The sequence below is a fragment of the Poecilia mexicana genome, unplaced genomic scaffold, assembly GCF_051168715.1.
Source record: "Poecilia mexicana isolate PSO_F unplaced genomic scaffold, ASM5116871v1 scaffold_23, whole genome shotgun sequence".
Lineage (NCBI taxonomy): Eukaryota > Metazoa > Chordata > Actinopteri > Cyprinodontiformes > Poeciliidae > Poecilia > Poecilia mexicana.
In genome coordinates this window covers 4,445,988-4,469,625 of record NW_028263392.1, presented here as the reverse complement: position 1 = coordinate 4,469,625, position 23,638 = coordinate 4,445,988, and the positions used below count along the sequence as shown (strand labels likewise).

At 40.8% G+C, this 23,638-nt stretch overlaps 1 long non-coding RNA gene across 2 annotated transcripts in view; it reads left to right on the top strand.

Moving 5' to 3' along the window:
• The window catches only part of LOC106929541 (uncharacterized), a 47,828-nt gene that overhangs the window by 9,773 nt on the left and 14,417 nt on the right, over positions 1 to 23,638 (top strand). The window lies entirely within an intron of this gene.

Genomic DNA, 23,638 nt, shown 5'->3' with positions numbered 1-23,638 from the left:
TATTTTACAGTTTCATTTAATTTCCACCTGATGTCACTTTGGAAAATTTGTCAAATTGATGCTTCTTTCGCTTCCATGTCTCCCATCGGTTAAAAACACGTTCACACTAAGAGTTTGTCCCGTTGGCAAACTTACCTGCAAAAAAAATCCGAAACACACTCAACATAATCGCCCATCTGTTGCTGTTAGATCTGCGGCTATTGATCGTAATATTGCCTAAAAAAGTGTGCAAAAAAAGAAAGCGGCCCACTATCTCAACTTCTCCTCAAATTCACGGCCAAGTCTGGTAGCTTTGAGAACGAGGTTGTTTGGCTCCGTCTCTGCCTGGTGGGCAACACGCAGCCAAATTACCTGCAACTGAACGATTTCTCACGTAGAATAGGTTCAAAACTCCACATTCTGGTTGCTTTGTTTATTCACTTGCATCAGATTTTACAGGAATCTACCTTTTTTTTTTTTTTTTAATTTGAGCGATGAAACTTTTCAAGCGTTTACGGAGCAAAGTGAAAGCAAATGTTCTTTTTTTTTTTTCTTCCTCCCTTATCCGTCCAAAGGTGTCACATTATAACAAGGCAGCGCTTTTAGAAAATGTTCCCCGATCCACTCGCCAGACTGTTGCTGTTAAAAACTGTGCGACTGTGGAACTACTGTTTCTCTGTGCACCGAGAAAACAGCCCCACAAACACACAGGCTCAAGTGCCATCATGGGTGTGTGTGTGTGCATATGCATGATTGACAAACACACACAGACACACCACTCTTTCTTCTTGTCTCATTGGCAGGCTCATATCCCATCTGCTCTCCAGGGGGGCGGACACAGAGATACTTGTCATTGTGGAACATCTCTCCGCAGGCACACACACACACACACACACACACACACACACACACACACACACACACACCACTGGGTACCAAACTCACTTACACATACCCACACACACACACACCTCACAAACCCCCATGCAGTCACTTTTATGCATCTTGAGTCCAGCCACATTCTTCTCTGCTAATTGACTGTCATAACGGCTGGCGAGATTAACTTCAGCTCAGTCCCTGCAAGATAAAGGATAAAGATGCGGGGGCCGGACTGGGCTCGGATGAGGGTGTGGTGCGGGGCCCAAACCGGGCTAATACCGCCACGTTTCCAAGTTGTTATTGATATTTACAGGCCATGGTGTCACTCCTTGCTCGCTCGCCACCCCTCCTCTACTCTTCACCCAAACAACCGGCTCCCCCTTATAGGGATTAGCATTAGTGGCAGGCTTATGGAGTAAGCGAGCCCCTGTCAAACCCATGTCCCCTCTTTGCCATCTCCCAGATTAGCTCTGTGACTGGCTCTCTCTGCAAGACACGAGACTGCAGGCGTAAGGGAAATGACAGAACTTGGTGTAAACTTTTTCTAAAGCAGGGGGTAGGGAGCCGGTGACTGTTTTTCTTGAGAACATACATTGTTCTCTTTTTAGAAAAATCCCAGGTTTTTAAAACATAAGGAAGTTAGATCACAATAAATAATTTCCAAACTTTCTCCAGTTTTAATGTAGCACATACCATGGGGACTTCAATTGTAAATCAAGCTATTTTTTTAGGGAGAAAATATGGAAAAGAAGCCTTTAAAAAATTCAGCATGTCACTATTTTAGCTAATCAGCATTGTCAAGTTAAAATGAGGCAAAGTTCTCCAAATCTGTCAGATTGTGAGGACATAGCTTGTCAACAGCTCTTTTCCAGTGACCCAACAGATGCAAAAAATACATTTTCCTCCCATAACTGTCCTTTGTTGATGTGGATATATATTTGGACTTGGTGTGTAGATAAAAAGATATTCAATCAAAACTGAAAAGTATTTTGAACTGTTCCTAATTTTATCCAATGCAGCATAACTTGCTAGACATTAATATTTGCACAACAGTGTTTCACTGTGGGTGTGGGGTTCTGTCTGGTGAAATTGTGGGCTTTCTTCTGTGCAAGACATGCATACTAGAATAAGGCAAAAAAAAAAATGTATCTTGGTTTCTTCAGAAATAAACACATCTTCCCACAAGGTTTTTCAACAAAAGATTAAACGGTTTAAACAAATTAAACGCCCCATTATATCAAAAAGTTAGTGAAATAATTTATCATATCCCCAGTCAAAAGTGTGCACACAAGGATACATGCATAGACTTAAATAACATGTATGATTCACACTTTAGCATTTTCAGACTAAATTAAAAAGGCATAATATTCTGTTACTTCGATCTCTGAGCTTTACGTGTCAACGTTTTGTATTACTGTGAAGTAAGAGAGAGTACATAGGTTCCAAGATTTATAAATAAAAATAAAGGCAAGTTTATTTGCGTAGTACATTTTAGCAAAAAGACAGGCTAAAGTGCTTTACATCATAAAAGTATCATACAGACATGTATGATACTTTTATATCATACATGGGGGCGGGGGGCTTCATATCTGCTAAACGTCTACTTTTAAAGTTTAAAAGCAATGTAGGAATACTGTTGGCTAATAACACTAAAGTTAGCATCTGATAGTTTCCTAGCAATACTAAACTAAAGGTCTAGTCCAGAGGTGGGCAACTCCAGGCCTCGAGGGCCGGTCTCCTGCAACTTTTAGATGTATCTCAACTTCAACACACCTGAGTCAAATAATGAGGTCACTAGCAGGACTCTGGAGAGCCTGACTGTACTTGGGAGGTGATTCAGCTATTGGATTCAAGTTTGTTGGACCAGGGAGACGTCTAAGAGTTGCAGGACACCGGCCCTCGAGGACCTGGATTGCCCATCCCTGGTCTAGTCATTATATGCAAGCACTGTGAGGCTATAGCAGCTGGCTAATTCTCAGTTGCTAATGCTAAAGTTGGAATCTGACATGGAGCCTCCTGTCAGCGCTAAGCTAATGGGCTACTTAGCTTTAACAGTTTTATGATTTGTAAGCACAGTGGGGATACTACTGCTATCCCCACTGTGGTATGGCTAACCATTAACCATGGTTGGCATCTGATTCAGAGCTTCCTATTGATGCTTAATTAAAGCATTATTTTACTTTAAAGGAAACTTTAAAACTACACATTGTCTTTAATTTTTCATGTCTAGTCCATAGACATGAAAAAACTAAGTCTACAGCCTAGCTAATCCTCAATTAAGTCATTCTACTTATTTATCACCAACATCTGGAGATTTCTGAAACCTTTTCTGTTGCTATTTGCTGTTAAAAACAATGGGAATTCTTTGCTTCCCAAAAGTGCAAAATTTTTAGCTCGTCTGCTTATACATAACTGCAAAGTCAATGTCAAACCCGAAGAGAAAATCCAACCCCCTTTTTTTCTAGTGACACACTCTGACCAGTACCATAGTAGAAGTTAGTGTTTTTCTTTTCCTTTCATCCCTGACTCCTCTCATTTCTGCCTAATCTACTTCTCCTTTTCTCTCACTCCATCCCAGCCTCTGCGTTTCTTCCCTCCATCCTGGCCGTGCGGATGACAGCCGTGCTCTCGCGGCATCTGTCTGCTGCTCCCCAGCTTGTCTGTGTGTGATCAACTCCTCTCCAGCTCTCCTCCACACTTTATCTCGTCGTCTTAGTGCTCCCTTTTTTTTTTTCCACTCAGCCTCCTCGCTGCCAACTCACTGTCGCTGTTAACTCACATACCATCTTATGTATTGCCAAAGCAGATTGTGTTTGGAGGGCAAGCAATTAAGGGGGAGGCAAGCGCAAAACTGTAATGTAATTTTGGCTGCGATATTTACAGGAGGAGGTGGGAGGGGGGGTAAAAGAAGAAGGGTGGGAGGCACAAAAAAGCACAGAGGAGGGCTTAAGCGGGTCGGACACCGTGGAGTCAACACCGTCGAGAATAATGATTCTGAGCTGAGATTTAGTGGGACAGAATCTGGCACTTCCCTAATTACGAGAGGCCAAATGTCAAGCCTGCTCTCTGTCAGCTTGGTGGCGCTCAGTGCTGCTTTCTCTCCCTCTGTTTCTTCCCCCCCTCCCTCTCTCTCTCTCTCTCTCACGCTCTCCCTTTTTCTGCAAGTTTGTGCATGTTTTATGAATCTCATTAAAAGTCATTAAAAGTGTGGTGAGATTTTCACAGCCTCCGCTCCGTGGCCCTGTAGTCCTCTTTCGATCTGTCACAAATCTGAGCGAAAAGAGACAGAAGGAAAAAAAAGAACAAAGAAACTAGTTTGAGAGTTGAACATTCTAAGGTAAACAAGTTGGAAGGAATTACAAGAGCGAGCACTGAGGGCAAGGTTTCTTAGTGGAATAAGGGGGTAGGTTTTGCTGAGCGGTCTCTAAAGAAAGGTCAGATTTTTACAGACGTGTGGTGTTAGCGGCCCTTTTCAAGGAACAAACAATCTAACATATTGTGAGAATATGAACAAACACCTCGCTGGAAGAGTGTTTTCTGACAACTTGGCCTATTTGTCGATCAGTATCTTTGGCCAAACATTAAATTCAATGAAGTCTTGTCTGTATTTACAGCTCCCATTTCGGCTGATGCTCGATACAGCAAAAGGGGTCAAAGTCAAGGTCTCTCTGCATCACTGAGTGGATAAAACTTTCAGCTGCTTACAAGCTGATACAAAGACCTGTTTTGCCTGGTTTTATGGCAGACCCGGTCAGGGTGAGGGGGGCGTTTGCCCAAGCCGTGGACCTTCGACTCATTCTCAAAACTCCCGGCGAACATTTGTGCCTGGCGAGCAGAATGGACCAACTTCGCTTTTCAGGAGAGACACGTGAACGGAGGAGTTGGAGGTGAAAGCGGGCGACGTAAAGCGATGAGGAGCGATGAAAGAGTGTGAAGGAGAAAGAAAGGGAAACAGAGAAGGCACTAAAAGCAGTTAGTCTGACTTATAGCATTCCAGCCGCTACATCGTTGGTCATGCTCCCAATTACACCACTTCAATAGACCGGCTGAAATCACATTGCCCCCCCTGTGCGTATGCACTTCTTCTATAGTGTCTCCTTCAGAACACACTGTCACACCCACACACAGGAAAAAAAACAACCTCCCACCTCAATACAAACACACACACAAAGGTGCACATTGTTGCCTTCTGTGTGGCTAATTGAAGGTGTGCATGTGGGGGCCTAGAAAAGGTAAAAGTAGTTGTGCAAGGGGATTTGGCTCACTCTACTGATGTACTAAGAAGTCTACAGATGGCCCTGCGGTGCCACGGCGGTGACACTAGATTGTGTGTGTGTTTTGTGAGTGAGGGAGATAGCACATTGTGGAGCCTCGGGCACCATCGGAGACCCCCCCTGTGACTTGGATGTGGGAAGCGAGAGGGGAAAAAGTCTGCGTGGGTGGGTACCGGCAAAGGTATGAAATGATTTAAAGGACTAGGAGGCAGGGAACTGGGTAAATGGAAGGATGTCAGCTTCAGGGGCAGGTAGGGTTTGATGATCAAGTAACGGTGTTGAGGGAGTGGGGGTCAGTCGTGAGCTTTGACTAGGAGTATGGGAACAATAAAACATCTATTGGAGGAAAAACACTATCCAAAAGTGGATTGATTTTGTTATCAAGCGTGGTCTGTTTTGTGGCACCCTCCAGCTGTGGAATTTCATCTTCCTCCTCTTATGGGAAAGCCCTGGGATCCCTCTGATTGAGATGGAGAGAGCTGATTGGGAAACTGTTCTTTGCCATTCTTCCCCAGTTTCTCTTTTTTAAAATTACCCCTTGAAGTTCGTTGTGACAGGCTGTCATTGTGACTACCTCATGAAGGAACTTGGAGCGTAATGTTTTAGTGATGTTGTCGCTGGGTAAACACCTGGATCTGATGTGCCTTGTGATCCAAACAATGACTAGGATGGACGAATGTCAAGAAACAATCCACATGTAGGACTGTGGGAAGGCCTTCATTAGAAAGGAAAGTAAACGGTGGAGCACAACCAACATCATGTTTAAACAACATAAATCCTCCTAAACCTGCAATAACTTTTCAAATAATTGCTATCTCTTTATTAATACTAGTTTAGGCTGATGTTTCTTTCTAAAAGCTTGCAACGGATATTTGATAATATAAGTAGAAGTGATGAAAAGATTGAAATACAAATGGCTAGCCATGAAGGAGAAAAGCGAGAAAACAAAAACCTGTAAAACTAAAAGAAGGGAACATGATATAAAAGACACGAGATCTAACAGCCTGCACATTACTGCTCCACACCAGGCTCTCAGAGGTGTGAACGTTAAATTTTTATCCCCTCCAACAGTGAGTCGTTTGGTCTTTCTGAACTGACTAAATGTGCACATATGAGGTAAAAGTGGTGGATAATAGAAAAAATAATAAAGCCCTATTAATGCCGCATTAATAAGGTTCTAGTGGCCTGCAGGAAGTGAAAGGACAGTAATTATGGGTAATTTTGTGCAGAAGCAAAAGGAAAAAAAAAATCCTACTATTCAGGCTAAAACCCGATCGCTCAAATTGGAGTACAGCTGGGTTTTCCTGAGCCTGTTCTTTGTGAATACCATAGGAGCCTGTTTCTTATTACAACCCACCAGTTGACTCACATTTTAGCTCAGAGGGACGTTAAGCACAATTGAATCAAGGGAAGAAGAACAAAATATAATGTTTCAAAGCATTTTAGAACGTTTGTTTCCGGTATAAAATTTATATCAAATTGGAATCAGGATGTCCATAGCAACTCTCTCGTACTGCTAATATATTGAACCAGAAGAACTTAAGGTCTGCTTCATGGTTAAAAGATAAAACTGAAGCAAAAATAAGATCCATTTATATTGTATGAACTTGACCAATCCCCAATAACTGTTTACAATCTTCCCTTATGCATATATTATAGTTTTCTAAAACTAACATTGTAAAAATACTCTTATTGTATAATTTGTCACATTGACGAACCTTTTTCGTGGGATCATTATTTTTGTTGGAATGGCCCAGCTAAATTAAATTGAGTGGCTTTAGTCCAAAACTTTCTTAGTGGAAACACAACAAGTTCCATCTAGAAAGCGTCTGTTTTACAAGGTAGTGACTAAAGGGAACTAAATACAAAATCGCTCCAATTTTTAAAAAATTTTTGGAGTAAAAAGAAAGTATCTAAACAATGTTGCTTTTTTTGTCATGCTCTTTTACATGAAATATTCAAAAGAAACCCTTGAGAGTTGTTGATGTAATGGGAATAAAAAGTATATTCCCATGTTCTGTTTTTTCTTTTTCTTTTTTTTTTTGGTTGCATTTTTGGTAAGCTGTTGTACTTATCTAAGCTCCTCTATCCAACTTCCAAAACACTCAGAAAACAAGCGCTGAACGTCTGATTAGTCTGTCAGATGACGCTGGTTCTCTGTTTTCGGGTTTTCAGAGACTCCTCTGTCACACGCTCCCACCTCTGAGCGATCCGAACAGGGTAAAGTGAAACTGGAATGTGCAGGGGAACCCCTACTGGGCATGAAGACAAATGCGGTCCACACACACTCTCTCCGACACACACATGTCAGACAAAGCCCTGCAGTCCCACCTTTGACACTAAGCTTCCAGAAGCAGGGAACTCTGGCTCATCCTGACTAACTCAGACTGGCAGGTGAAGCTAAGCACCCTCTCTTTTCTCTTGCACTCCTCTCCTTTTCTGTCTCTCTTCCACTCTTTCTCTTACCTTTTTTTGTGCATTTCTTGCATTCACTTTCTCCTATTTCTGTTTTCCTATATCCATCTGTTTCTTTCCTATGCCCCTCAAACCCCCATCCCCTTCCTTTCATTCCCTCCCTCATCTCCTTTCCTCTCTCTTCCCCTCAGAGGCTGCGGGCTGGGGTTGAACTCATCTGTCAGGATCAGAAAGGGTCTGGAGTGACGGGAGACTCCTGTTTTAGCAAGATAAACAGCCAGCGCAGATCAAAATGCTCTCTCTTAAACGTACACACACGCTCAGACACGCACACCTACAAAGGTACACACCGAATGATCCATCTCGTACGACGGCAGATTGGGGGAGTTGTCAGCTTAGACAAGGCGCAGCATCTAAATGCAGGTGGTTATTTACAAAGTTAATCATGGAAATTTTCAGCTAAAGCTTTCCAGAAAGAAAAAAATAGGAGGATTGGGATTGTTTGTGTCTAGAAAGTTCCAGGTATAGATCATTTATGTTTTGGATGAAGTCTGCTTGCTTTGACAGAAATGCCTAATGTCTAAAACCGCTTCTTTTTAAAACATTTTATTGCTGCTTCCCGTCTCCCCCCAAGTACACACTCCCTCAATGAGGACAATACTACAAGAATGTAAAATAACATTTCATCATGGAACTTATCATATAGTTGAAGCATTAGGTTTTGTTTTATGAAACAAAAGAAACTTAAAAAAAAAAAAACCCTCAATAGATCCTAATTATAAACTGGTCTTTGATTTTCATGTACATGGTCTCAGTGTTGCAATAAAGATTGAAAAAGTATACATTTTTCATGCTGTCAATTTATATAAGTGATTTATTTGTGTTGATTTTGATACGTTGACAATCACAAATTAAAACATATGTATCATAATTCAAGTGAACATGCTTATTGTGCTGAAGACAAATTAATATTTTAAAATTATTGCTTTTCTGCTGTTTACATAATAGACTTCGGCCTTTATGAGATTATTACGGTATGATACCTTGAGTGAAAGTATCAGAGCTACACACTATCCTTGGTATTCCTACAAATTCAAAAAATAAAGTTTAACATTACCTAGCTGTTCTTATTTAAAACAAAAACATTTTGTACTTGTTGCTAAAAATATTAGTTCTAAAATTTTGTATTTTGATTATTTTTGATATTTTTAATATCACTATTTTTATTTATTTATTTATTTATTTTTTCAAATGTACACAGTGGTTAATGTAGAACAATCCCCACACTGAATTACTTCAAGTAAACCTTTAGACAGTGGGAGTGTAACAAGCTATTAGTTTTAATTAGCCAGGCTAGCCTGCAGTCTGCTGCTTAACAGATGTGCTCCTCTAGCCTCATAGTATCCGTTCTATGTTTTCAAAAAAAGCCACGTAACAACATTAACAGGCAGCATGCCTTAGATTACTCACAGTGGTTTTCTTCCTTGCAAGCAAGATAAATATGTCTGGGTGACCAGTAGTGCGCCACAACAAGTAATGGAGCGACGGCTAGAAGCAACTCCAAACAACCAGAAAAAAGTGTGTCCATTCTGGAGCCTTCTTGCATGTTGTTAAAATAACAATACATTGTTAGAACCCTGTTCTTACAGGAGAAAAAGGTTGGGAACCACTGGGCTAAGGTATTGTCTAAGTCTGATGGTAGGGGCACTAAGGCAGTCCAACATCGGCCCACTGTGTTTTTGTGTTTAAGAAAAAAAAACCCTAAAAGTTACAAAAATTTGGAGGTGGGCAAGTAGGCAACATTATTTGGAATTAATGGTGTGTGAGGTCAATGAGCAGCGCAATTGGTACTCACCCTCTTGTGCCTAGCTCAATGCGTCAACTATAAACTTGCTTAATCCGTTTTTACTGATACTGGTGTATAAAAAAACCTCATTTAAAATAAATAAACAACTCGTAGCCTGGTGGGGGGCCAGGTAAAGCCTGGTGGCCCGCCAGACTTATAATACACAGAGGGGAATCTCTGCTCAGGGCTATCTGCTTTGGTTGTTACCTTGCAATGGCCCAGGTATCTTCAGCTTTTTTTGTAGCCTCTCATTGAACTCTTTAAAATCATAGCTGGATGTTTAGTAGTTCTGAAATTGGAACCTTTGATCACCTTGGTATGATTTAACACTAGTAACTCATTAAACACCAAAAACAACCTTGTAATTTGGTGCCAACATGGAAGCTATTCACTAAGCCAAAATGATCTTATAGTACTGTAGAACACAGGGGGAGGGGTACCTAATCCCTACTGACTGGACAGGCAAATAGAAAACTCATCTAGGCCCCAACTGACATAACTTTTATTTTGTCTTGAGTGCTCTTGCAGCCCTGCAGGCTGTGCCGCCCTGGGCACTGAGCCACATTGCCCGTATCATAAAACCACTACTGGCTGCTCTCGAACTTGCCAGGATGATAGCAGTTGCCCACATGTCCCATTTGATGTTTCCTGCCTCAAGAACATGTGGGAGAAAGAGGAAGGGAGCGGGAGAAACAAGGGAGTATAGAGAAAATAAGTGGGAATAAGAGAGAGAGGCAGAAAGGAGGGTGGGGGGAGACAACAGGGGGAGTCAAAGCACATGAGAATGAGAGGAGTGGAAAAGAACATTAGCTTGAGAGATGCCAAGTTCACTATCTGAAAGCCTGAGGTGTGTGTAGCTCGGCTGTTGTGCAGGGAAGGAGGGATGAGGCAGGCAGTGGGTGTCAGGTATGTCTCTTTTCTATCCGAGCGCTCCAGCACGCTCCTCTCTGCCGCAGCTGCTGCTCGCCCGGATAACAAATCATTCCCTACAGCGCCTTCTGGTAACCTCGTCATTCCCGCTAATAACATTTGGAGATGCTAAGCTTGTAAATTAGCAAATCTGGACCGAGGAGATATTATTTATGCTTGTCTCCCATCCTGAAAGACCCGTCTTGATGGGTAAATTGTGTTTAATTCTCGGAGGAAGCCGTTTTTTTTTTTCAGCGCCCCAGCGTGAGATGAGATTAATCCCTTGACAACCTTTGCGGGCGCGCTTCAAAATTGCTCCCAAATGTCACCAGCGCCGCCGCCACCGTTGGTGCCACCGCACAGATTTGTGGAAGGGTGCAAACGGGGAGGAAACGTGCTGAAACGGGGACACACCATCCCTCCCTGGTACACACAAACATACTCTTGAAGTGTATTTTATTTTCCTCCTCTTAGCATTCACAGAAAAAAAAAAGAAGAAAAAAAAACTCTAGCCACAAGCCGTCGCCCGCCCCCACGCACAGACACACACCTTGCACCCTCCTATAGATTATGTTCTTGTTATAATAACACACACACATACACACACACACATACCGTCGCAAAATAAAACTCTCACTTCGAACTGAAGCAGAGACAGCAGTCTCAGAAATACAGGGAGCGCACACTGTAGCAGTTGTCCCAACAAACACACACACACGCATGCACACACACGACACAAACACTTACAGCTTGTTCCCCAGATTGCCTTTTACTAATTTGTTCCCTCCAAGTGAGAGTTTGTCTTTGATTTAATGTCTCTGTATGGCTCTCAGTGAAAAGACAGCCTGGGATTTATTTAACAAGAAGGCAGAACAGGCCCTGCAGCTTTTTTTTTTTTTTTTTTTTTTCCTTCAAATTACACATGAAATCAAATAGTTGAAACACTATTTAAAAAAAAAAAAAAAAGAATCACCTCTGGTTAAATGTAAGTTTAAAGGAAAGTCCAGCAGCTCTGGAGATCAGCTCACCCCTCGTCCCTGTGAGGTCTGCCGGCTGATGAGTCTTGGTCGCGGTTCAACCTACCCTGCAGCTCGGAGATCAGATTCCCAGAGCGGAGTTTAACTGGAGAGGCTATGCCTTCCTTAATGACCCACAGAGCGGCAGATATCAAAACTGTCAACACACATCTGTATTCACACTCTGTCTTTACAGTTTTTTTTCTTTTGCACTCCATGTGGAGTCTCTTCTTTTGTTTTTCTTCCTTGTTGCGACTTACTTGTCTATCTATGTCTTTGACAACAACCAAACAAACAAAAAAAAAAAGAGATGAAACAAACATGTTTATGTTCTAACGGCCTCAAAGTGTTATCTAAGACAGGCGAATGATCCCTCATTTTCACCAGCAACGCATCAACTTCTACATGGGGAAAAAAGTTTGAACTGCGATGTGATTTGATTCCTTAATGCCAAACATACCATTCTCGATACAAGCATTTTCATCTTTCTTTCCTCCAATTATGTTACTACATATATATTACATTCTCTATAAAAATCCCCATGTTTTTTAGGGGAAAGAATGAGTTTTCTGTAAAAATAAGAGAGACGGAAATAAAACATTATGTGTTTTACTATTAGATCAAATCTACTCTCCTAAATATGAGCTTCCACATTAACTTATATCTGGTGACACAACATAAGGCAGAATCCAACAAATCAGTTTTTAATTATTTACCTTTCTGTCTTCCTATACTTTGTATTTATTTTGTTTGGTATTTATTTGGATTGTTTTAATAAAGTTGCTGGTTTCCCTTTTGCAAAATTTTGCTAAATCCAGCTGATCAGGCTTGTGCCTCCTGTGATGTCATCGCCACAAGACATACACAAAGCAGGAATTTTCTCCAAGGCGCATTTTAAAATCACTGTATTTAGTGAAATTCTTGAGTGCAAATCTACACTTCATTTCCCAGTTGTGTTTTTATTGTAGAAGTAGATTTGTGAGTGGTGGAAAAACAGCCCAGTGAATAGTACGTTTAATGTGCAAAAAAATAAGTTGGAAAGTGTTTGAGTAAATTACACCGAGATCCCTCCGCTGCATTGAAAACCCAAAATGACACGTGGGACTGTTTTTATGGAAGAAGTCATTTCTGATAATTACAGTTATTTGTGGCAACTGTCCACACACACTAATTAAACCCGTCTGGGGCCTTTCAGTGAGCATCCGAGAGGAAAAATAAAAGTTTACATTTTTTGTTTTTAAAGCAGCAAACAATTGTTACGAAAAATAACCGAAAAACATGCGACGATATCCCCACTTTCATTTTCACCTTTGACCTTTGACTCTAGAGGATTAGTCTAACATTCAACATCCAGACTTTATGTAAGCGTGTTTATTGTGACAGGAATTTTTTTAACCCCCCCAAGAACTTTGATGATGTTTCATAATAATAATAATAATAAAAAACTCAGGGTTTTAAAGTTGTTTTTGCAGAGCTGAAAAGATGTCATTTAAACAGAACATAATCCATAAGCTGAATAACAAGCAGAGATGTTGGTTCGTTCTCTCCCTCTCTCTGAGTGACACGGCTACATAATGTCTGTCTGTCGCCGTCTGAATGTAGGCTGGAGATCTGGTGACACACACTTTTTCAAGCAGGCGCAGGCAGAGAGAGCTGTCTTCTTGCATGCTAACGTGGATCTATCGGAACGTTTTAGAGCCAACGTACTTCTGTGTATGAACTGACAGCTTGGCACAGTAACGAAAGAAGGAAAAAAATCTCACTTTTTCAGTTCAAGATGGCCTGATTGGCAAGGATAGAGAAAATGTCCCACTGATAAGGACTGTTACTTTATTTTATTCCAAATGAATTGTTTTGTCATCAACTTATAGTCGAGATGATGCAAACTTGAAGTTGAGTGTATTGGCAAAAAAATGGTGCCACTGCACTAGAGGTATAACTGACAGCATTTCAGAACAAAATAATGCCAACTGTCAAACATAGTGGTGGTAGTGTGGTGATCTGGGCTGCTTTCACACTTCAGTACTAGTTCGACTTACTGTAATTGATGGAACCATGTCCAGTCCAGTCCAGTTTAACTTTTAAGCTTAGTCACATGAGGATTATGCACCAGGACAATGAATGAACCAGCAAAAACAAAATGGCTTGGAAAACCTAAAATGAATGTTTTAGAGTGGCCTAGTCAAAGACTGGACTTAAGTTGAGCTGATATGGTATTACCTTAAACGGGCCATTCAGTGTGGAAACATTTCAGAGTTGCTGAAGTAAAACCATTCTGCAAAGAATTGACGAAATTGTTGCTGGGTTTACAGTGATTCTTTTCCATACATTAGTTTGGATAGATTTGATGGTCCTTAATAAAACATTGGATCATCATTTGAAAAATACTTTTTCTATTTACCTAGATTAGCTCTGTGTGACATTATTATTATATAGCAGGTTTGGATCAGTAGGTTGTGAGTTTGATTCCAGATACCGTGTTGTCCTATGTTAATGTGAATCTGGACATTTAACTCCAAGCTGTCAATCAATATTAGCATCAATGTAAGAATATGTGAATGGTGAGTTCAGCTGGGGAATTTCAGCCAATAGGTTGTTAGCTAGCAAAAAAAAAAATTCATTTTGGGAGTTTTCGGTGTTTGGATTTCATGGCAGATGAGTTGATTCGTTGCTTGTGTTTGCCGATTTTTGATAGCTTAAAGAAAACGCCATTTGCTTTAAAGTTCTTCCATATAACTTGCAAATCAGCATTTGATCTGTATTTAAGCTCGGTGAACACACTTTTAATTGAGCTTTGTGTCGCGTTGATCATGTTATCGACTTTCTGCCCAAAAGCGATGGTGGGAATCTTTTTTTGGAGGATAAGACTTGACGTTCAATACTTCAGTCCGTAAGGTCTGACCGTTTGGAAGGCATACATCAGATCCTTGCTTAAAATGACCTGCTTAAAATTCACATCCCATCTTGATAGCATTGCAGATGCAATGCTGTTGAAGTCATTCGTTTTTTTTTGTTTTGTTTTTTTTAAACGTTAGTGCAGTAAGCTAATGCTAGAACGCTCATGTCTGCTGCATCAGACTTGGAAGTGCATGGTTTTTTTGGAGAACTTCCTCGGCTGTGTGCGCCGGTCTCTCCAACACTGTTTATGGAGCTGTGTGTTGTGGTCAGTGTGGTCTCTCGCTCGTCCCCGAGGCCTTGTAAAGAGCCTCACCACAGGGCTGCTCAGACGCAGCACGCTCCTACCACAACACCAGAACTCTCACATCTGCTGTGCAGCAACATGTCAGAGCTCTGGATTTATGTCTGGCACCCGGCGGGACGTCAGGAAAAAGCTGGACGCTCTGCTCCCGAGCCCTACGTTTGCACGCTGTTGTTTCATTTGTGCCGTCTGATTTATTGTCTTGAAAAGGTTTCGCTTCCTGGAGGTCAGATGGGATTTTGGGTTACTTTGGGTCAGAAGTTTTCATGCCTGCTTATTAAAACTCAACATATCAGAATGCATTCCAAGGATTTGGGGTTAAAAACATGATTAATTTGTCAAACCATTCTCCATCCAGAGGAAGCATTATTTGCCTCTTTCACTGCGCCGTATATTCCCTAATGATGTTTCCTTTTCTAAAATAGTTGAGGGAAACTGATGATGTGAAAATAAATTGCAGTGATTGTGCATAATCGCTGGAATTTTCCCCTTTGATTAATGCAACAGAAAGCTTTTCATTATCCAGAGAGCGTTTGTTAAATAAAGCATTAATTTTAATTCATTTAAAGCTTTTCAGAATACTTATTGTGAATGAGATCGGATTGAAATTTCAATGAATGTCAACACTCAAAAAATTCTTACTGTCCTGAATCTCTCGCTGTCTCTCCCCCCCCGTCCTCACACTCAAATGATGGCGATGGCTAACACAAGCCATTTAAACAATCGCCCCAATCCCACCCCCTGCCCCCCTTATCTTCAGGAGTTATGGCTCTAAATCTACTCGTAATACATAGCTCACTGAGGGTGTAATCCCTGGGAACATCGGAGTAAATCCGTGCTATATCCGCTACATGCAGACTACAGCGACCAGAGCCAGGGCCATTATGGTGACTGAGAAAGTGAGGGGCATTAACGGGCTGGGCATGGATTTGTGTTAACACCGAGCCATTAGGACACCTCCACTCTGGAAATCTCCCAAACCCTCGTGATCAAAACAGCTGTCCGAAGTGGAACTTTAAGTTCCTACTTTTGGCTGTTTGCCCTCTTGTTTGCCTTTTGGCTCAGATTGTCCTCGATTTGTCCCAATTAGAGGGGAGGGGGGGGACAAAAACAAATAAAACTTTAACAGGTGCACCCAATGTCGTTTTACAATCAGACCAAACCAGGACCTGTCCAAAAACATGAAGTTGTCTATTGGTTTTTCACAAACCAAAAGGTTTTCAAAAACTAAAAGATGAAGAGAACAAACAAAATAATCTATATTTATGATTCAAAGTCGGCTATGAGGATACATGGCTGTTTGCTGAGCCATTATGACACTTGTTTTGTCCTTATTAGGAAAAAAAAAACTTTAAAAAGTGCACCCAGCCATATATGTTACAATAGTTGCGTTTCTGTTGACCATATAATTGCAGAAAATGACGATAATAAATTTGCTTAATAGAAACACGCCAACTCACATTTTTCCATAAAAAGGTTTTGCGCCAGTTGGATTTTCAGCTGCATCTAAATTAGCGTAGTTCGCAAAACTGCAGTGGGAACACTTTTTGCATCACATGAATCACGTGATCAACAATCGGATGTTACTACAGGCAGAAATGAAGAAGACGACAGTAAGTGGTAGGAGGCATGCTTTTTAATGACTTACTGCATGAACACACTTATTATTTTAATTCTTTAATGGAAACGCCACATTTACAAAATTGCGTGTTTTGTTTTTTTTAATCGTCACAGATTTGTGCATATTTGTAATGGAAACGCATCTAATGAGACCAGACCACGACGTGGATGAAAACCAGAACTTGTATTTTGTTGGGGTTTTTTTTTTTTACCCCAAAACCTTCAACATTTTCAAAAACTAAAAGATGAAAAGAAGCAACAAAATCAGCTATATCTATGATTCAAAGTCAGCTGTCAGGTTACATGGCTGTCTGCTGGAGGGAAGAGGGAGGGAGGTGGATCTTGTCATGTCCAAAACAACAAACCGTGGAGGAATAAGTGGGCTTTTTAATCTTGGAGCAAAGAGAAGTGACGAGGCGCTCAAATTAAAAATGCAAACCCGAGCTCTCTCCCACCCTTTCCTCCCAGGCCAGAGCGAGAAACTAACACAGACAGAGCTCTTCGTGTACTGACGGGAAAATCGAGGCCCCTGGGGTCCTTAACTCTTTGGCCGGACGACAGTTTCCTGGCCTGAAGGGGTCAGCGGTGGGCTGTCTGGAAGTTGGCAGCCATTGGGGCTCCAGAGGGGATGTTTTGCAGAGAGAGGGGGGGGGGGCAGAGCGGAGGGGAGTTGAGAAAGGCTTTGGGGGTGGGGGGGGGGGTGTACATCTTGTGGCTGGTTGGCATGGAGCGGACACCAACAGTTTCCAAACACACTGGCTGTCGCTGCCAGGGCCTGCTGAGCTCTTCCACATTACACCACAGTCCGGGAAGACCAGAGGAACTGGAGGCCTGGAGCTACAGAGCCCCCCCTACAGATTCATTGGATAACTACAGGGTCCGGCGCTCGATTAGTGGTGCTTTACAACTCTCAATACTCCAAACAATTATATTTTGTGATGGTGGAGTTTAATTCCTGGAAAAAAACTCAAAACTTAAAGCAATGAAAGTGTTGATAAAATTGATAAGCATACTTTATATCCTTGTTCTTGTGTATAGTAATTACTCTGATTTTTATGAGTTTATTCTACTAATTTCAGACTGATATTTTATTAATGAACTAACAATTGTTGATGACTGAAAAATCTTTAAAGAGATAAAACAAATACTTGCATGTTTTGGAACTTTATTCAATAACTTTACAACGTTAAAAGCATAGTGTTTTGTTTCATTTTAAGCATAGTATGTTAAAGTACTAGTTTAGTTTTCCTATCTAGTTCAGCCTAGACTAAGCAGGGTTTTAATGTTGTGGTTGTTGTCAGGTGTGGCCAACATGGACTTAAAGGCTTCGTTTACTTCCTCCGCTGCCATTGGTAAAACTAAAGGTAGATTACAATTTTAAAACGGTGCAGAAAAGTGACATTGTTCACAACTTCTCCTTCTGTTCGCTGATTGGCCCAGTTCAAAATCTACTGGGGGAAATCCAATTCAATAGGGGAAATCCCAAATGGAGCACTGAAGTTGGCTAAGAATTCCCGGTATTCATGGTAGTTAGGGACCAGCCTCTCAAGCTACATTTGCTTTCTAATTCTTTGAATCTGTTCTGCAAAGAAATATCCAGAATTTCAAATAATTTTGAGGTCGCTTTGATAGAAAATCACATTGGGAAATCTGCAAATACTGCTAAATCTTAAGATTTCCACCTCTGTAGCAATCTTCCTCTGAATTTTAAAGTTGATATTGATCTCCCTGCTGGTAGCAACATAGCTACATAACAACCATACCAACTTAAGAAAGTAATTGAAAGTGTAAGAGTGGCAATGCTTGATAATGTTACGTTCCTAGTCTATTTGTGAAAACACAAACAGTCATTTTAAATGTTTTTTCTAGCACCAATATTACCGTGGAGACGAGGGGAAACCACAACATTCAGGCCGATAAAACAGATGCTGTAGATAAAAATAAACAGGCTAAGCCAGAGTGTAACAATTGTGAGACTGTAAACAATAGGCATGAGAGTCAAGAAAGAAGAAGGATGTCTGCTCGCAGCACTGATGTTCTCATTCCTGTATGCTACCAGGAACAATACAGGAAATCCAACAGGAGGGTCTTCTGCTTTTAGTGTGAGTGAATGAGAATACGGTAAAGCTCGGGGAAAGTGGATGCATTTACATAATGAAGCCATAAGTTAAACGACGAAGCATTTTACGACGGTTTCCGTCGGGTCGGGCACATTGCACTCAATGAAGCGCACCTGTGGGGGCAGTGTCACCAGCTGAACATTAATGCATGTTAGCTGCGTTCTCCCAGTCACCCCCGCTGCACCAGCGCGTCGCACAAAAACACCCAAACAGCTCCACGTCCCTTTCAGCTGGAAGATTTACAATTACAGTTCCTTCCAAAAGTATTTACACCTCTTCAGAGTTTTAACTTCTTTACTTCAGTTCATTTTAGTGGAATTTTGAAAGATTAACCCAAACTGGTGCATTGCTATGACAGGGTTTCCCCCAAAAAGCCTGCTAAACCCGGTGGTAGGAAGGCACTTCACCACCGGGCCACCATGTTTTTGTGTTAATATATGTTAAAGTTGTAACTAAATTTAATAACATGACTAGGCAGTTGTATGTTTTATGGAAGACATTGTTGGCAATACTTGCACAACTGTAGATTCTTTAAAATAAACACTAAAGTCCCATTTAGTGTGAATATTAGATCTGATCTGTAACTTAGTTTTCTGATTCAGCAGGTTAGCTTCATATTCAAATAAATGAGCTGTTGCTGTTGCTTCCAGTGCAGCAAATCATTCAGATTGCTAAAGTAGGCAAGGACTTTATTCCCTTTTCATTTTTCAGCCATTAACTAACAGGTTCCTGTCTGTTCTTTAACTTTTTCATTTCTTTTAGCGCTGCTTGATTTCTCTTCTTGCTGAACACCTCCAGCCCTCGTTCCTGCAATTTTTTTGTACTTTTTCACTCTCTAATCTTCTAAAGCCCTTTCTCCTCTTTCTAACCCTGGTCGCTCTGCTCGGCGGTATTTCCATATCCCTGAGCTCTTTTTCTTTTCTTCCCCCTTCCCCTCTCTCGCAGCCTGTTGTATTCCCGCTCTCCCTTCTCATCCGTTTATCACTGGCCCTTGTTCTGTTAATCCCCGAGGGTTTTGTTTATTTGTGTTGGAGCTGCTTTTACAGCTTGCGACTGACCCCACCTATTTTCTCACCAGTCATTTGAACAGCAGGGCTGCTTTGCAGCTACTCCACCAATTAACATACCATTAGCATAATATTTGCATGTGTGCATTAGGGTGTTGATGGGGAGAGAAAATAACACTTTTACAGGGTTCTAGGTTGTTGTTTTTTCCCATTTCTCAAAAAAAAAAAAAAATCTATATTTCATAGAATGACGTTAAAGCGCCCACAGCCTGATTTATCTCGCTTTGATTTGATTTGCGGCTCGGCGAGCAGCGTCTCCGTTTCAAGTTTACTGTGAAAAGTTCTGCAGCCCACCTACACGCTAACATCTGATGATCAAATTCAAATCATTTCTACTGTGTTAATTTAAGTCGTGTTTTATCAAAATGCCAATACTTACACATGTTTCGTGTCTTCTGAAGTATGAGTCAAAACTCAGAAATTTAAATATGCAATTCAGTGTTATTTAATAATAGCTCCTAAGTTTTTAATTTTTTTTTGTTTTTTTCTTTACTCAGATGAGTTACAGATATGGATGGGCGATATGGGTTTAAAGATTTGTCACAATATTTTGCGGTACTATTGTTATAACAGTAAAACTAACAATAATCATTTATTAGATCTTTTTTAGGCAACCATCTGACCAATAGCCCCAAAAACACCAATACTGCCTTCGAAAACATTCCTGTTTAAGAGAAGAAATGTGATTTGTATGACTAAGCAGCTCACAGTAACTGCATCATAAAATGTATTTGTATTTATTGATGCTTTAATTGAACAGTATAAAAAAAAAATTAAACTAAATCCTGAGAAGTTATTTTTTTTAACATCTTAATTGGACTTTATCGTGACGACGACGAATCAGAATCCTTATGATAAGAAGTTTATTACGATAAATCATAAACGATACGATTAATGCCCACCCCTGGTCACAGGTCAAGAGGATGGAGTGGGAAACGGTCGGGAAAGAATCTTCTGATGACGGCAGCAATGAGAACGGTTCACTGGGAGGCGACGCATCACAGCAGGGAGCCTCGGCTCAACAATGCCGTAATAAACTCGTTCGTACGTTTTGATGGAAGCCGACGGGAAGAGATGGGTGAAACCAGGCCAGCTGAGAGGGGGAGAAGACGAGTCCGGGGCGCCGAGCCAGTTTCCCGGCGCCGATCAGGGATCCGCTCGCGGGCCCCGCTGTTCCTCCGGTGTGCCACGCCTGTCCCTCACATGCCACCGCTCCCAGAGCCGTCACATTAGGGCCGTCGCTCAAACTGCCGCCGCTTTTGTGTCCGTTTGAGGTTTCAGTCACCGAAACCTGAGTGACAACCGGCCCAAGGTATTAGTAAAATAAGCAGGTGTTCAACACATCCAATCCAACAGGAGCCCCTGAAGGGGCCTAGAGTTGTCACACAAGTCACGTATATGAATGGAAGTCTTTTTGTACAAGTGATGCATCATTGGTAATCATGCAAAAACCTCCCCAAAACATGAAATGTTTCTGTAAATTGGTGTAGTCTGACATTTTCCTAGAAATGTGTGTTGTTGAACAAGCTTTTTGTAGAGTTCCTTAGTTTTGATTTTTTGAAAGAACAGGATGGAGATGAAGGAGCATTTTATTGGATAAGTTCAGTCAGAATTGACTTCAGAGTTCCTGAAGCCTGAACAAACTTTGTCTGTAAAGACAAATAAAGTGACGTTAATGTGTTTGAGTTGAGACACATTGACTGTTATGTAAAATAAAATAAATCTAACTATATTGTGTTGTTTAGGCAGGGCGGGTCGTACAAAATGTTCTAAAATTTGTCTTCAGAGTTCCTGTAACTTAAAAGTCCTTCCAGTATGAAGCCATAGGAACCTCCAAGTTATCTTTGGTTTCCTTTGGCTGTATGCTGCAGAGTGACCTAGAACTGCCCCTCCCCAACTTGTTCCTGTACATAAAAAAACAAAACAAAAAAAACAACAGCTGGGCTTTATTCTTAGAAATTTAAATTTGGCTGGTTTGAAGAAAAAAAAACCTCCCAACAATCACAATTTGGAAACTAATGAAGTATGACCCATCACTGACGCTACTAGCACCAGTTAAAGGGGCAGTACTGTGTATTTTCCAGGCACATAGTGCTATTTTGTAGCACATTTAAGTAACTATCTTACATTTAGGTGTTAAAAAATGCTAAGTATAATTCATAACTTCAAAGAAATTCAACTTTATAATTTGACATTTTGAAATTGACCTGTCTCTTTAAGAAGCTCTGCCTTCAGCATGTTATAAAAATGCCTTTCCATGTCGAACATTTCAATTTTACATAACACTGCCCCTTTAAGGAGACGGCTGCAGATTAGCAACCGACTTGGATAGCCTGACTAATTAAACTAACTCTGCTCTCAGAGAGCAGAATGTCAAAAATGCTGCTCAATAAACACTTCAAGACTACAGCTAAATTTAGCAGTTTATTTTATTTTCTATGTATAACTATAAAATACCATATGATATTTGCATGAATGGAAATAGTTGTTGCTTTTCTGATTTAAGTAAAAGCAATTAGATCACGTTGTGCTCTTTTTGCTCATCATACTGTGATAATGTCTTGCTTACCCACTGTGGTTGGCATAACCTGCCACTCGTCTGCCATGACAACGATTACATTAGATGTGTAATGCATAAACATTCAAACATGGATAATGTAAAGCATAAGAGCTGTAGGGTCTGATGGTATTTGGAATTCTTCCAAATCAAATCCCGTTTTTCATCCCGTCTCCACATGTCTGACCTCATAGTGTTTAAAACTTAAATACAAATCAAGAAAAATAACCTTAAAGTAGATTTTTATTTTACTGTGCTTCGTCTTTACCTCGTCTTTTATACTCTGAAATTTTAATACGCAATCCACACACTGACAACTTTTTTTTATTTTAGCTTCATAAAAAAAAAAAAAAAAAAAAAGATGAAATATGAGAAACCAGAAACCTAAACACTTGCTAGAATTGATTTTTTTTCCCTTCCTCTGATACTTGTGCGATTTTTAGTTTTCAGTGATGCTGCAGTTTGTGTGTGTGATGGTACGGCAGACCGGGGATTAGCCGAGCAACCAGAATCAGAGATGAAAGGAGAAGGCACTGCTCGGAGATGAACACACATTTGTGCTAATATCCCAGTTAGAGGCAAGAATTAATTTCTTTGAAATGTTTTCATAACTGTTTGTTTGCTACTAGAGTCATCTGGGGAATACAATGTTTAGAAACTAAATCCTAATCACACAAAAATATTAAAAGACAAAAATCTATTTTTTTCCCAATTCTGCATGCATATTTTTATTTCTGAAAAGTTGATTAAAAATTTAAATATGAAATTAATTTGCATTTATATATATATATATATATATATATATATATATATATATATATATATATATATATATATATAACATTTATTAAATAAATAAAGTGAGGGAGGCCTTGGCTAGTGTGCTGCACTCAGCTCAAGCTGCTCTTGTCTCTGTATAATCCTCCTCCTCATGAATACATTAACGCTGCAGCCTTAAACTCAGTTTAGCTGGCGGCTCAGCGTCACAGCACATCCTATTACCGACTTTAAATCATTAATGTGACATCGTTTTCACTCAATTTCCAAACACCCACGGTTGAAAGAGGTGGGGGCGGGGGGGCAATCCACGGCATGTTTCACCGAGCCGATGCAGGCAGAGCGGCCCGCTCTCAGAGCACACCGCTCGCAGATTTTCCCTGTTCGGAGCAGTTTGCACAAGCAGGAAAAGTTCAAGGCAACTGTGCTGATGAAAATAATTTTGCCTTTTGATAAGTTTTTTTCCCTCTTTGCTCTGAATTGCCCACCTCCAGCCCACCTTAGGGTGTGTGTGTGTGTGTGATTTAATCCGAGGCTAACCTCAGTTTGCTACCTTCAGCATTCCCATACTGCTGACAATAAAATAAAAATCCAAACTCTTTTTCTGCTCCTCAGCTATTCACACACACAAACCTTTTCTCTTTCTCAGGTTTTTTGCCTTCGGGCCACCTCTGAAAAATTCACGTCGCCCAGACAAACCGAATCCTTCACTTACCGTATTATTCCGCGAGTTTTGAATCTGCCCCCATCTTTCCTTTTTATTGCATCAAAAGGTGTTTTTTTTTTTTTTTGGGACGGGGGAGCGTGTGTCTGTGAAGTTATGGTAATTTACAAAGCACATAAAATCCTGCCCTCTGAGTGCATTTAGCTTGTTTTTATGCGCCGCGCGTCGGCCGGGGCTGTGGGGGTTGATTGCGGAACATATGGACACAGATGGGGGACAGCATTTTAATGGGCACGCTGAGTGGGGTTTGGTGTTT